This window comes from Pinus tabuliformis, chromosome 2_1, assembly GCF_031772625.1.
Source record: "Pinus tabuliformis cultivar Carrire ecotype Pingquan chromosome 2_1, CPIR1, whole genome shotgun sequence".
Taxonomy (NCBI): Eukaryota; Viridiplantae; Streptophyta; class Pinopsida; order Pinales; family Pinaceae; genus Pinus; species Pinus tabuliformis.
In genome coordinates, this window is record NC_142299.1 from 757,957,401 (window position 1) to 757,971,360 (window position 13,960).

Sequence of the window (13,960 nt, forward strand, 5' to 3'; positions counted from 1 at the left end):
CAACAATGTTCAACTACATACTGCTATGTTTCTGAAACATCTCCTTTCTGCACTGTTGTTGCCACCAACATTGTGTTGATGCTGCTATTTGTGTTTCTCCCCATGACACTGCCACTACCACTTCTGCATATATACTACATATCCCTCTACATCTGCTACTAACACTGCCACTCCTAGCTCTGCACTGCGTCATTTTCCAATTGCTACAGCTCAGCAACGGAAAAGCATCCAAAATTTTTGTACTAACTGTGTTCAACATAATAGTATGAATGTTGGAATCTGACTGCTACTAGTCTCTAACCCTCTGAATGTTCTGCGCTGCTACTGACTTTTGCACTTTCCATCTGCACTATTTCCAACCTTGCTCTACATTGATCAGTCCCTGGTCTTAGGATACTTCATTTGTCTCTCTAAACACTCCATTGCATCAACTAACAATAATTCCATATTTCTACTACTGAAACTCAGGCTCTCGTAGTAAGGAATTGATCCAAGAGGTGGACTCCTCAAGGATCCTGCCCACATGTAGTCCTCCCGACTACAGCTCAATATCGCCCCATTTCCCACCTGGAGATGCATGGGCACTCATGGAAAACTCATCTTCATCAATTTTTCCTAGAGTAGCCTTAGGATCATGTTTCTCATCCTTATCCTTTTTCTTCAAAGGACATTTTAATGCAAAGTGGCCCATCTCGCCACATCTGAAACATTTCACCTTTGAAATGTCCTTCTTTTGCTTTTGCTTCTGTTGTCCATTTGATGCTAGAGTTGCATTCTCCTCCTCCTCCTTGGTCTTCGTGCCACTCCCACTACTTCCATTGAGGTTGACCTTAACTAGGTCCCTCCTTAATTCTTCCTATTGAAGAGTTTCCCACATCTCATCCCATCACAATAGTCTTTCCCTGCCCAATATGCTTTGGACAAAGACTTGTCATTCATTCGAGACTCCATTCAGGGTCGCCCTCACCATCGCAGTAGACTGAGGAGTAGACCCCACTGTTGTAAGTTGGTCTCTGGTGTCCTCAACCCCTTCTCCCTTCTGGATCAATGTTCACTGCAACTTTTGTTCTAGGTACATCTTCCACTATGTAGAAAAGCCTTCATATAATGAAGACAAAGCTTCAAACATCTTTCGGGATGTATCTTTTCCCTGCAAGTGTGAGACCACATGATCTTGAACTCCATGGAGTATGAACCTCTTTGCCTTCCCCTGCTCAGCCTTGTACTTCTTCTTTTGATCATTGTCTACGGGAACAGCCACAACACTCTTGATGTAAGCTTTGAGAACATACTCCTCCAAAATAACTAAGATTTTGGTCTTCCATATGACATAGTTGGAAGCTCCTTCCAACCTATCCTAATCTTTGAGCCCATGCGATGCCATCTCACCCAAATTGTTGAACTGACTCCTCTAGTCACTCCTCAGCATTGCTACCCGGAAAGTGAGAAATTAAAACTTTTGGCGAGAAAATTTCTCTGAGGGGAAAATTCTCCTTCTATGTGTCTTTTATCTTTTCCTTCAAATTGTTGCCTCGACAGAAACTACATCCTTCAAGCACTGCGTTGAGGCTCTATGTCACTCCCTCTACCTCTGCAAACTCACGAATTGGAAATCGTACCTCTTTGTCGACTCTCTTAAAGAGAGATTTTATTGGAATCTCTACTTCCATGAAAGGACTGCACAATCCCTTCAAGGGGATTCAAATTGTTGCTAAGTGTAGCTTTTGGCCTCTCTACTCAGCTATGGATTTTCTCTTCCTGTTTCAAAATCAACACTCGGATACCATGTGAAAATTCCTAGTCCAAGGAACCCCTACTGCAACAAAGCTGAATTTACTTCTCCTACTTGATTTTAATATACATTATAAAGTTATTTTTTGAATAATGAAGTAAATTACTTATAAAACATACTCTACTTTAAATTTGATTACATGAAACATAAAATTGAGCAATGAACAAGATGCGTAGGACACAGTTACTTTTGGACAAAATAGTCCTCAGAAAAACCCAAGGAGGGAAAATGGTGCAACAGCTCCGAGGGTTTTCTATTATTGAGCAGTAATTTTGAATACAATGTTGGATGCCCTCCTAACAATCCAGTGACAGAGAAAATATAGTGGCGGAAAACTTTGTGAGTTTTACCTCACTTCACCCGGAAAATTCCGACTGATCTGGCAACAAAACTGGCTAACCCCATCTATCTCTATGTTGGCCCTAGTAGGCTCTGTGTCAGAGTTACATGCTATGTGTTAGCTTTGCATTTTGTCTTCTGCCTTCTGTGTCAACCTTCCCGATTGTTCCAGTAGTTCCCTGACAATTCTGACTTTCTGCATGAGGGAAGATTTTGCTTCTGCGCTGGCCTTCTGGCTCTGCATCGGGCTTGTGTGGGCACAGATTGGCCTAACATCAGTCCTCCTAGTTTTTGTGTTGCCTCCACTAACGTCTCTCTGCCTCTATGTCCAGTATTCCCGAACTATCCCTTCCCCTCTGCTACAAAATCATCACTTAGCTCGAAATCTCAGCTTCCTAGCCCCAGAAATCGAACTTCAGATCAATTCGTTCTCTTCGTGTGTCTTTCTAAATGAACCCCAAGCCTCCTTCTTATACTTTTCTCATTGAGACTTCAACAGCCAAGATTAAGTCTCTAATCAACAGCTAAGATTAAAACTTGACTTGATCCTCCTTCTAGATCATTCTCACCCATATTTTGATTAATACCCATTAATACTTTGATTTTCCTAAGTTTAGACTTAGGAACCCCATTAAAAATATTAATTATTTTAATAAAATACAATCGGACATAATTTCACCAAACGGTTCTGGGTTCTTTAGAACTCATTTGCCTTAGGCTCTCCACCAATTTTCATGGCTAGAGCACACCCGGTGCTATCAAAAGCTAATAGAAAGTAGGTATGCTACCATTCTGAAGTATGTCATGGGGCAGTTCTTAACTACCCTACCTAAAACAAGGAGCTTTTTCCATGGTGCACTTTGTGAAGAAGTGAAAACACTATTTGATGGGAAATGAGACATTAATCAACACAGATCACCAACCACTATAGTACTTGCAGACCTAGAGTAAGCTACAACAAACTAGGCATTACAAGTGGATGGGGTTTCTATAGTAATTTCATTTGGTGATTAAGTACAAGAAGGGTAGCACAAATAAGTTGGTTGATATTCTCTCAAGGCCACCCACATCAAAGATCACAACTTTGGGAAATCGTATGCACATTGAGCCATTCACCCATGATACATACAGAGAATCGTATTTAGAGGATGAGGAATTCAAGGAGGTGTTTCTGCAGTTGCAGAGTTAGAGTCATGTGCACGATGGAGACAATGTCATTGAATACCATCTCGATGATGAGTTACTCTATAGGCTGGATAAGTTATGTTTTCCTAAAGGTGAGTGATTGCATTTGATTAAAGAGGCTCACAGCTCCAAGGTTGCGAGGCACTTTAGTGTAGGGAAGACCATGACCAATTTATAGAAGTATGTGTATTGGCCCATGATGTAAGAACATATAGTTAGGTTAATAAGAGTATGCATGCTTTATTGCACCAACAATCCTGGCAATAGGAAACAGGATCTATATCATCCCTTACCTTACCCATTCATCTGTGGGAAAGCATCTCCATGGACATTGTGGGAGGTTTACCAACAACCAAGAAAGGACATGACTACCCGTTCATGATAGTTGACAGGTTCAACAAGATGTGTGTTAGGATTCCCTATAAAAATACCATAAGTGGGAAAGAAGAAACAAACTTGTTATTTAGATACGTCTGGGTGCACTTTGGGATACCAAGGAGCTTCGTTTCAGACAGGGATAAGAAATTTATCGATGCATTCTAAACTACATTATGGGAGAATATGGACATGAAGTTGAAGTGATATAAAACATTCCATCCACAGACAGATGGGCAGACAGAAGTAATCAACGGGGCTTTGGTGTAGCTTTTTAAGGGGATACAACCAAAAACATCCAAGGACCTGGGATGGAAATATGGCATATATATAGCATTCTTATAATAGATTAGCCCATAATTTTATAGGAAATTCGCCATTTGAAACTTGATTTGGATATTTTTTCCTTCGCCTTTGGACATTGCATGTGGGAAGAAAGGAGGAGTAAGGGAAGATCTTATAAGAGATGCCTTGAGGGCTAAAAAAATTATAGAGAATATCAAGCATATCCATATACAGGTACAAGAGACACTACAGAAGTAACAAAAGAAATATAAGGTTAGGCATGATCAAAATAGGACAAAGAAATCATTCAAGGTGGGAGACAAAGTATGTTTACAGTTGAACAAGGAGAGGCTACAGGGGCCTGGTAATAAAATCAAGACTCTGAGGTACAGTCCCTTTGAGATACTGTATAATTTGGTTGATAATGTCTATCAACTCAGTTTATCACCATATGCACGCATTTACTATGTTGTGAATGTAGATAATTTGAAACTCTATGAGCCTTCCATGTTAGATCGGGAAGAGGAATAGGTCCTACCTTATGTGAAGAATTTGGCACTAAATCCTCAGGAAAAGTTGACAAAAGATACAGTTTAGTAGAATAGGTCTAGAAATACAAGACATATGCAACAAGACCTTTGGTAGATTGGGTTGAAAGGACAACTTCCAGGCAAAGCTAAATGGTACACTAAAGAGAAGGTGGAGGACAAATGTCCTCACCTCATTCAGTAGAAGCTTTTGGAAACCAAAAGCCTCCCAGAAATGGGGAGGTGTGATCCATATTGGGTCATTATATTGTTTTCCATCCATCTCGATGCTTTCAAAGTGGAAAAAGTGGATGAACCGGCTCATGGGACAGTTTTTACCCACGGGACCCAGTTTGGCAAAAGAGTTTTTGAAACCTTCCGGGATCATTTTAAGGAATCAAATGACATTTTTTAGGGGTAAAAAAAATCAGCTTTAGCTTCACACCCTTTTTCCTTATTCCATACATAAATACCTTTCCAACTGTGCAAGAATCGTGTCAATCGAATTCTGTATGTGAAAGTTATGCCACTAAAAAGTTGACCTTCATGTTTTTACCACCATAATTCGAGAGGATGCCACATCAGCCCCCATTATTCATGAAAAAATGGCTACCCATGTGATTATGATGTAATAACTCTAGAAGAGTCTTTATTGTAACTCTGGTTAAGAGTTGAGGTAGTCAAACCTAACCACTAGTAGGTTATCGGGTTGTGACGTTATAAATGGACCATTGGGAGGAAAAGGGATTTATTCTTTTGAGTGAATTTCTTCCATAGCTAAGAAAACATAGCCAAGAGGGATAGGAGATAGAGCACACACATAGGATTTGTGCACTTTAGCATCCAATGGGCCATAGGCCATACTTATGTGTACTCGCACACATATTTCCATATAGAGAAAGAGAGTAAAGAGGCCTCACCTTTCAGCTGGGATTTCTCCCGAACAGGTTTCCCAAAGCACATCTTATGTCAAATGTGTGTGTGAGATTTTTTTTTTTCGTTCTCTATTTTCTAGCATAATTTGAATTTGCATTCATGCACTATTAACAGTAAATCTACATATCTAGAAATATAACAAAATTGTGATAGTGTAGAACTTCATATTTTAAATATATTTTTATTAGATATGTTATAATGAATTGTCTAATGGAATATCCACGTAGTTTACAGATCATCTACCCTCATGGAGATTGACTTTTTGTGGGTCCATTGAGGTCTGTATGAATAAGTTCTAAGAATCTAGTTGTTGAATTCGCCTTTGCCTTGAACTAAACTGTGTTTTTTTCCAAATTGAAATGACTTGCAAATAGTATTCTTTGGCTTTGAAATCTTGGCCATATCTCATACAACATATTTTTTTCCCTAAATTGACAAGTTTATCAAAGATGAGATAACCTAGTCTCTTGTGCCATAACCAACTCTCATCCATTTTTCCCATACGACATCTCTATTTTTCTGCATTCAGTACATATACATTGCTTGAGGTTATAATTATCGTCACAATTGTTTTACTTGAATATGCCTTATTTACTCCACAACCATGTAAATGAAATATGACATCATATCCTAGTTAGACATTTAGTTAACACTTAGAGATTATTTTTAGGACCATCTACATACAATACATTATGAGCTTTAGTATTTCCCTTGTCGAAAATAATTTCCCCTTTTCCCATTATTTTTGCTAGTGCATTATTCCCAAAAGTAAATCTACCTCCTATGTCTTCATTCAAAGATACACCCTTGTTCTTGTCTCCTATCATTTGCTTTGAACAACCACTATCAATGTGCCACTGGTTTCCTTGATTTTGAGCATAAAGAGCAAATCCACACTTTTCTACATTCTTAAGCTTCTTCTTCCATATCTTGGTGAATTCTTCTTTCCTATCTTGCTTATAAGAATTTATCATCTTTCTTCTACACTCGTTTTCCTTATGTCTAAAGTTATTGCATACATAGCACTCAATTTCATCCAAAAGAGGAGAAATTGCATTTTTCTCTAGCATTAGTAACATAGTAATTTCTAGATCTAGGCATTATGAACCAATCAGATCTAACATTTATATTTCTCACATATCTATAAGCTTAGTTTACAACCTTATGACCAAAGTTATGACATGAAAAAAAATAGCCATAAAAGATATCTGGGTACCTTTGGTGTGAAGAATCTTCTTGAAGGGATTGATCTTCGAGAATTTCTTTGTTTGTTGGCTTAAGGAGGTTGAAGCTCTTGTTTCTTACTTGCTCCATTATTATTTTTTAGGCTCATCTAACTTTGTTTCCAATGCTTTTTAGCTTCATTCCTCACTTTGTTAGACTAGTTGCTTGGTCCTTTGATCACATTAGCCTAGCTATTAGGTTCCTATGTTCTTGATATGTTAGAGCTTGACTCTCCTTTGACAACTTCATAAATATCTTTGTAGCCAAGTCATATCTCGATTGTCAGTGATCTCTCAATACTGAGGATGTTATCTAGGTTTTTATACCCCTTTTTAAACCTTAGGTTTACATCCATTTGAGCTTTAGTTTTTTCTATATCTTTTCTTAGAGAAGTATCCTTCTAATATTCCACTTATTTTTTTTCCCTTTAACTAATTTACCATTATGTCTTATATTCCTTTTGACCTCTTCTACTTGTTTTTTTAATAGAATTGTTGCCTTATGATCTTTCTCAGTGTGGGCTTGTGGTTGTTCCTTCTGTTTTTGTTTCTTCCTTCTTAGTTTGTTTATTTCATCTCAAGCACTTAGGAGTTCTCCTTTCATATCTATCTCTACCTCACATTCTTCATCTTCTAGATCAGTGCAGGAATTGGCTTGTGGTTGTTCCTTCTGTTTTTGTTTCTTCCTTCTTAGTTTGTTTATTTCATCTCAAGCACTTAGGAGTTCTCCTTTCATATCTATCTCTACCTCACATTCTTCATCTTCTAGATTAGTGCAGGAATTTTGATTTTCAAGAGCCATCATAATCTTTCATTAGAGAAATTTTGAGGTCAAAAATGGGCCTCAAAACAAAAAAGTACAACAAAAATCAACTTTATAAGAACCAATAGGATTCAATATGATGATGTCGGCCATGGGATGATTCATCATTTTTGGAGTAAAAAGGTGAAAAAATAATAAAATAAAAAATAAAAAATTACTTTTTCAACTTATTTCCCTATTATTTTACTCAACTTTTGAGCGGGAACACTCATTGGATGCATAATTTAATTTTACATCCAATGCATATGCATGTTGCATAATTTCAAGAGATGAAAAATTAAATTAGGATGCATAATTTAATTTTACATCTAAAGCATACCCATGTTGCATAATTTTGAGAGATGCAAAATTAAATTATTCATCAAACTAGTGCTTCCACTTAAATTTTGAGTAAAATTGTAGGGAGATAAGTTGAAAATAAGTTGAAAAAGTAGTTTTTTCTTTTTTCCCTCCAAACTTTTATTTTATTATTTCCACTATTACTTTATAATATTCCTTAAAAGACTCATTTTAAACCTCGAAATTTCTCTAATAACATCTTGAATTTCTTTAGATTCAAATACTCATCTTTTAATGAGCTACTAACTTCTTTGAAATAAAAATAAAAATAAAAAATTCTTTCAAAAATTTTTCCTTTTACTATTCCTCCTAGATTTCTCCTTTCTTTTTTATTTCCCTTTTTCTTGTTACTTCTACTTTTAGTTCTTCCTTCTTTGTCTGTATATATCATCTAAAAACACGTAAAAATTCTTTCATATCTACCTTTACCGCACATTCTTCAGCCTCTATACCTCACATTCTTCATCTTCTAGATTAGTTCTTGATTGAAATTTTGATTCCCAAAAGCCATGAGAAGCTTTACACATTGAATTGCTTTAGAATTCATAATATCCATCATCCTTCGATAACCTACTAACTTCTTTAAAATAAAAATATTTTTTTCTAAATATTTTCCATTATTATTTCATCTAAATTTCTTTTTTTATTTATCTTTTTCCTCCTTATTATTATCTTTATATGTACATTCAAAAGCAAAATGACATTTTCTACTATAGTTGAAGCACTTAAATAATAAAGATACCATACAAATTATATAAATTAATTTTATTTATAGATATGTATGGGCATTTAAATAATAAAGATACCTATACAAATTTACAATTTACATTACATATAACTTAACTTTATTTTTATATATATGGCATCACAAAAGTGAAACTCAGGCTTCAAACTTAATTATTTAAAAAAAGCAAAATTATCACTCTGTTGTTTGTTGTTTATTCCATGGTATGACAATTTCTCGCGTAACTTTTTCACTTTTATACGCTCCATTTACATTACGTATAACTTAACTTTATATATATCACATCACAAAAGTGAAACTCAAGCTTCAAACTTAATTATTTAAAAAAAAACAGAACTCTCAACGCTGTTTATTCCATGGTATGACAATACCTCCGGTAACTTTTTTCACTTTTATACCCCATGCCAATGGGAACGTTACCAGAGCTGCACCACAGATGCCTTTTCAACAACCAAACGACATAGTTACGTTGGGAACGTTAGTAGAGCTGCACCACAGATGCCTTTTCAACAACCAAACGACAGAGTTTCGTTGGGAACGTTAGCAGAGCTGCACCACAGATGCCTTTTCAACAACCAAACGACAGAGTTACGTTTTGAAAGCTGCTATGTTTATAATCAATCAATCAAGATTCCATGGACGAAATATACCTATCATATTCGTAGAATTATCATCTTGTTTCACGTGGCATGTAGGGGTTTGCAGTTGGTACGTACATGGCAATGCCATTTAGGCATGTAGTGGCTTAAACTTTGTAACTATGTGGAGTAGCTTTCTCAAACCTCCTTGCATCTTCGTCTCGTTTCCATCCGGAGTTGCGTTTGGTTATACCAGTTTGTGGCCGGGAAGCATTTCACCACTGTGAGGTAATCTTTCCTGCAAACCTTCTGGCATCTTCGTCTCGTTTCTCTCTTGGAAGGAGTTTGCGTTTGGCTATACAGTTTGTAGCCGGACAGCAGTTCACCGCTGTGAGATTATCTTTTCTGCAACTAAATATTCCATCTGCCTAATTCGAGAAATAAAGAAGATTCGCATTACTATGCCGGAGACAATTTTGGAACTCTAAAGTGATACGAATGATTAGCATTACATAAGGTATATTCCTTGCTAGCAGGGTTTAAATCAATTTCTTATAAAATCCGAATTTTAATCTTCGGCTTATTTCAATAAGAATGAAATATTGGGACTTTTTTTCGTTACTAATCACGGAAAGTTTAGGATGTGATTAGTGTTAGAAAAATGTCTCAGTATTCCAAGAAAAGTAAAGCTTTGCTTTGGATGTGATTAGTACTGGAAAATGTCTCAATATTCATAATATAAATCACAAAAAGTTTTTGGAAAAAATGATACAATATATTGACATATATTCTTTTTACATTTACATATTTTGTCTATAAGTCCGAAGAAAATCTCTAGTTATTTAAAGCTCCTTATTATGGAAAGCAGTCTGAAAATTAAGACTATATGTTTTTCTTGTAAAGATTTTTTTTAATTAAAGGTTGTAAATAAAGCATTTTATTTTAAAAAAATCTTTGGTAAATATTTATTTCTTTATGTTAGAGTCTAATGAGACTGTTTTTTGCTCTAAAAGTTATGGAAATTTAGGTTATATTTTGATAAAATCAGGCTGTGATTTTTATAAATCTAAATTATAGCTGTAAAACTTCAAAATTTTAGATGCCTCAAAAATTTCCCGACCACTTGACAGTCCAGGCAATTCCTTCCTCCACCTCATTAGATGACTCCTTTTGTTATAAGCCGGACAACTTTATACAGGCGTATGAAAAAGAAAGATTCCCTGGATTTCAGCAATACAAACTTGAGAAATTTCTGATGATTTGCATTTAATATGCTTCTCTTGTCGGAAGAATGTCTTTAAATGCATTGTTACATTTAATAGGCGATGTTATTGTCCAAGAAGATTTGTTTTTATTGAACTGTCTTGTTCAAATATCTTAAATAAGGCTTCCATTTGAATTTGTTTATATGTCGAGAATGACTAATTTCTTCTGTTATTGCAGGGGGATAGGGAAGCCAAGAATTCAGAATATTCGTAACATCGGAAGCTATAGCTTATAGCTCTTGATATACTGAGGACAGCTCCGTGAAAGTGGAAAGTTACAAGGGAAACAAAAGGCAGCAGAGAATACACTCCAAAGAAAGGTAGCTTCTTGATTTTCCATGGCAACATATACATGTTTTTCTGGCAGTCCATCGAATATACTCTGTTACAATTGCAACTAAAATCATTGTTCACACGTCAAGCACAGTTTATCATAAAAGTTTATGTTCGAGTCCATGGATAACCGGTGCTGATATTGTCTTTAATTCGACATGTTCTACACGAATTTGGGAAAATTCAGTCCTGAAAATAAATTCAATCAAAATCTGTACTGGAAATTCCATTCTTAAAGTATAACAGGATATCTAAATCTGTTCAATGTTTCAGATCGCAATTTGAACAATAAATTTTAACAATCTCAAATCCACCCAATTTCCGTTTAAATGTTTGCGATCTCAATTTGAACTATAAATTTTAACAAATCTCGAATCCACCCAATTCAAATGAGGTCGCTCAAAAGAGGGCTAGATGAGTAACCCTTATACTGTGCCATTTTGGGGCGCACGCCTTCGTCAAAACGAGACTCCAGAAATTAATCTAAAATGTCCGCTACGGGAATAGTTGCCACGCTTTAGTTGGTCTGGTCCAACACAGAGACCATGACCATTAAACGCGGCCTAAGCACATGAAAAAACTATCCGGTATGCAGACTTTTTACCGGAGCGTCGGCTCCACGAAGTGATAACGGACGACGACACTGTCGCTTCAGGTTCTAACATGGGCTTTGGAACATGTGCAAAATTGACGGGTAGGTTTGCAATCTCTCGGTTGGGAAGGTTTACTTTTAAGAGTAATAATGTCTTTCAAAAGAAACGTGATACTGAAGAACTTCCCAACAACAAACAAAATTTTACTTAAAAGTATATTTCCTTAGTAACAAAGTTGCACGTGATAAAGGTTAAATTGATTAGTTTATCTTCTGAATTTAATTATCCTTAATTATTATTATAGCCGCATGGTATTATCTATATTGGCATTCAGTTTAGTTTTACTGTGTACTAGTTACTAATTTTATTTTTTTGGTTAATTTTTAGTTTTTTTCTATATTTTCAATTTAAGATCTATTATTATATTAAAAATCAATGTTCCACCAAGACTCCGGTGCGGGGAGATGCGGGTGCGAGGAGACGCGGGTGCGAGGAGACGCATAGGAGGGATGTGTACGAGTACCCTCAAATTTTAGGGAAATTTCGGGGTTACAGGGAGTCGTCGAGGTATATATATATATATATATATATATAGTTATAATTCAAGTTCATATTCATTGTTCACTATTCAATAATGAAAGCATAAAAAATTAAAATATTAAATAGACAATTGAAATTTGAATCATTGATCCATCCTCATCATTCATTTTGATACATACATGATACATCATTCATATGACATACTCAAGTGACAAGTCTCATTATTGAATTAATTATTATTCATACATACCATGAGCATTGAGATTTGAAAAAAAAAATCAGTAATAAAATATTGAAATACTGAAATACAATGTAGATTAATCGATATCATTCATCATTCATTGATTCAATGGTTCATCATTCTACAATCTAGTAATCTACATTGATTTAAAAACTAAATTCATCATTCATCATTCTATATTTTCAAAGTTTGAACACTAAATTTATATAACTCAAACTTCAAAGTTTCAAAGTTCAAACTCAAAAATACTAAATAGTTAAGAGTGAAGAGTCAAGTCATCAATATCTAGTGTCGCAACTCAAAAATGAAAAATGCATAGTCAGCACTGAAAATAAAATGATAAATCAGCATCAAGGACTCAATCTCAATGATTGGTCCTCTACATCTATCTGCTGCATGAAGTCATCAAGACCATCAATGGGAATGTCAATATCCGAGTCAGAGTCACTCTCTTCAGTAACCAATGAAACTCCAACCAAACCATGTCGTAGCTCATCTAGTCCATCCTCGTCATCTATCTGTGCACTATCCTCTGGATCCACATCCCATCGTGTTGCCGGTCCCTTCCGATACTCTGGTGTCTTCCTATGTGCAAGACGTAGAGAACTGTGCACTGCAACTAGCTTCTCTACTCTCCTAGAGGAAAGTCTATTCCTCTTGATAGAGTGGATGAAGCTATATGTGGACCAATTCCTCTCTGCTGCAGAGGAACTAGCAATCTGAGACAATAAGCGAATAGCAAGTTGTTGGATCTTTGGAGCATCATCCCCATGCATGGTCCACCAACCAATGGGGTCAGTTTGGCCTAAATCATTGCGATCTTCCCTTGCATCATGCTTGTTGAAGGGACCACTGAGACTTGCAAATTGCATCCACTGTCTCCTAATTGTTCTCCCTTCTTCTGAACTATACATCTTTGTAATGGCAGCTCGAAATCCCTTTTTGACCTCTGGATCTTCAATGGGAAGAATTCTACCAGTCCTTGCCACATACCATTTTGGGTTGAGTGCATATGCTGCCACGTGCAAAGGTGTATTCATTCGATCCCACCTACGCTGTATAATGGGTCGAATTTGGGTCGTATAGAACTCTAAGGAAGGATCTTTCTCACGAATGGCCACCCTTACTTGATCCAACATAGTATCAAAAGTCTCATATATTTCTCCAAGAGTAGGAGAATCTGTGTCAGTGTAGCGAATGACCTCAACTACAGGACGTAAAAGTGATACCAAATAACCACAATCTGTCCACGAATCATTATCCAATATCTGAATCCTGATTTTCTTTCCTTCCTCTGTCTTGGATTCTGCCCATCTATTCCAATCTGGAGTTACAACCATGGCCTGCAATGCTGACTGCACCTCCAACATCCTCTCTAATAAAAGAAAATAACTAGCATATCTGGTGTCAGTAGGCTTGAGGAATTCCTTCCTCGCATGAGACATGTACATGGCTAAAGAGGTATGATGATTGCAAATAAACATTTGCACATTTCTTGCAGCTATCACCAAGTTAGATACCCACTCAATTTTGTCAATGTCTTTCAATGCATTATTGAGCGCATGCACACAACAAGGGGTCCAGAAAATATGCTTGTATTTACTTTGAATCATTAATCCTGCTGATCTACACACTGCTGCTGCATCTGTCACAACCTGTACAACATTTGTAGATCCAACCTCTTCTATAGCATCACAAAGAAGCCCAAATTGGAAAGTTGCATCTTTGCGCTTTCCAGAACAATCAATAGCTCTAAGAAAGAAAGGCCCCTCTTGGCAAGTAACTATGATGTTGATAAGTGGACGTTTGGCAATGTCTGTCCACCCATCCATAACGATAGA

General features: G+C 36.3%; 1 protein-coding gene across 1 annotated transcript in view; it reads left to right on the forward strand.

Annotated features, from left to right (window-relative positions):
* The window catches only part of PES1 (Esterase/lipase/thioesterase family protein), a 774,423-nt gene that overhangs the window by 75,993 nt on the left and 684,470 nt on the right, over positions 1-13,960 (forward strand). Inside the window, exon 3 of the mRNA XM_089403248.1 lies at positions 10,591-10,732. The gene's annotated coding sequence lies outside the window, so the exon portion shown is untranslated. The remainder of the gene's footprint in view (positions 1-10,590; positions 10,733-13,960) is intronic.